Source organism: Condylostylus longicornis, unplaced genomic scaffold, assembly GCF_029603195.1.
Source record: "Condylostylus longicornis isolate FDR11 unplaced genomic scaffold, ASM2960319v2 ptg000156l, whole genome shotgun sequence".
NCBI classification, from domain to species: Eukaryota; Metazoa; Arthropoda; class Insecta; order Diptera; family Dolichopodidae; genus Condylostylus; species Condylostylus longicornis.
This window is the reverse complement of record NW_026578124.1, coordinates 72,501-75,000: the sequence shown is the minus strand read 5'-3', so window position 1 is coordinate 75,000 and position 2,500 is coordinate 72,501. Positions and strand designations below refer to the sequence as shown.

The following is a 2,500-nucleotide window of genomic DNA, read 5'->3' as shown; positions in this document are numbered from 1 at the left end:
TTATTACAAACGTATACTCAACAGGTTACGGAATTGGAACCGTATTCCCTTTCGCTTATTTAATTTAAGGTATTTTATATTATCAATGGGGATAAAACCTTAAATTTTGTTCGGCTTTCGCCTTAAGCTTAGGACCGACTAACTCGTGATCAACCACTGTTCACACGAAACCCTTCTCCACTTCAGTCCTCCAAGGTCTCATTCGATTATTTGCTACTACCACCAAGATCTGTACCAATGGCAGCTCCACACATCCTTACGGAAGATGCTTCTACGCTACCATTGTACCCACCTACTTGTTAATGTTTCTAAATTTATATACATTAATAATGTAATATAAATCATTTACATTAACAGTGACGTATAGGTATACAACTTAAGCGCCATCCATTTTAAGGGCTAGTTGCTTCGGCAGGTGAGTTGTTACACACTCCTTAGCGGATTACGACTTCCATGTCCACCGTCCTGCTGTTTTAAGCAAGCAACGCCTTTCATGGTATCTGCATGAGTTGTTAATTTAGGCACCGTAACGTCACGTTTGGTTCATCCCACAGCGCCAGTTCTGCTTACCAAAAGTGGCCCACTGGGCACAATATATCATAACCTAAAACTTCATTCAAGAAAGTTTAGGTTCTTACCCATTTAAAGTTTGAGAATAGGTTAAGGTCGTTTCGGCCCTAAGGCCTCTAATCATTCGCTTTACCAGATAAGATTATTTTATATAATATTTTTATGCACCAGCTATCCTGAGGGAAACTTCGGTGGGAACCAGCTACTAGATAGTTCGATAGGTCTTTCGCCCCTATACCCAATTCTGACAATCGATTTGCACGTCAGAACTGTTTCGGTCTTCCATCAGGGTTTCCCCTGACTTCTACCTGATCAGGTATAGTTCACCATCTTTCGGGTCACAGCATATATGCTCAAGGTACGTTCTAGTTAGAGGTATAAAAAATAATTAAAAATTATTTATATACATAACTATATAGAACGCCCCAGGATTGATATTATATATATAAAATTATATATATAATTTAATCCCATATTAACAGTTAAGTTAATTACGCCTTTAGATTTTATTTAAAATAAATTCTAATGACTTGCACACATGTTAGACTCCTTGGTCCGTGTTTCAAGACGGGTCCCGAAGGTATCCTAAATCTATAGCATTGCTAATCATATTAATGCATATAATAATTATATTAATATATAAATTAATATAATATTATAAAATTATAATAATATATAATTTACGCATTATATTGATTTTTTATCTGTCAATTATTTATCCGATAATATTTAAATTATATTATATAGAAAATAAATTTTCATATATAAAATAAACTTTTTAAATATATCTTATGATAAATATATATTTATTAACAGATTGCAATGTCCATATATGAAAAAATTGCACACCATCATTATTATATAATTATATAATATTTATAATGTTGAATTTTTCATATTTCATGGATGTTTAGGTTCATCGGGCTTAACCTCTAAACAGTTTCACGTACTATTTAACTCTCTATTCAGAGTTCTTTTCAACTTTCCCTCACGGTACTTGTTTGCTATCGGTCTCATGGTTATATTTAGTTTTAGATGGAGTTTACCACCCACTTAGTGCTGCACTATCAAGCAACACGACTCTTTGGAAATATCTTCTAATAATCATTAACGTCATACGGGCCTAGCACCCTCTATGGGTAAATGGCCTCGTTTAAGAAGGACTTAGACTGTTAATTTCTCATATTAGAATATAGATATTCCATACACTACATCGGATATTTGTATAAACAAAATCCTTTAGTGCTGAACTAGTTTCTTTTCGCTCGCCGCTACTAAGAAAATCCTAGTTAGTTTCTTTTCCTCCCCTAACTAATATGCTTAAATTCAGGGGGTAGTCTCATATGAGTTGAGGTTGTTTTTAAGAATATTTTTAATTTTTCTTTTTAGTTGAAAACTAAATATATATAAGTTACTGTATTGTTTATATTATAAATAATATAATTTTATATAAGTTTTCCTCTTTAATGTATTAATACTAATTTATTAATACTAGGATATACTTATTTTTTTATTATATTTTATAATATAAGTAAAATATATATAATTGAATTTTAATATTATGGTATTCCTACCAGTAATATATCATGTGCTATAAATAATATAATTTAAAATTATATTATAAGCAACTTTATTAAATTATTCTTACAACCCTCAACCATATGTAGTCCATGCAGTATTAAATTTTTTAATAAATTTATATACTCTGTAGCATGGACTGCAATATGCGTTCAAAATGTCGATGTTCATGTGTCCTGCAGTTCACACGATGACGCACAGTTAGCTGCGTTCTTCATCGACCCATGAGCCAAGTGATCCACCGTTTAGAGTTTTATAAAATTTTTTTTTTATTTTCGTCAGATATATATCGATAATATATATACATTCTAAAACATATTAAAATATATAAATAATATAATCTATGTGCTGC

General features: G+C 31.2%; 2 pseudogenes; both read right to left on the bottom strand.

Annotated features, from left to right (window-relative positions):
* LOC129615990 (large subunit ribosomal RNA) overlaps positions 1–1,927 on the bottom strand; it is a 4,018-nt pseudogene extending 2,091 nt beyond the window's left edge.
* A 290-nt stretch (positions 1,928–2,217) lies between these two features.
* On the bottom strand, positions 2,218–2,401 carry LOC129615974 (5.8S ribosomal RNA; annotated as a pseudogene).
* Between the last annotated feature and the right edge of the window lie 99 nt (positions 2,402–2,500).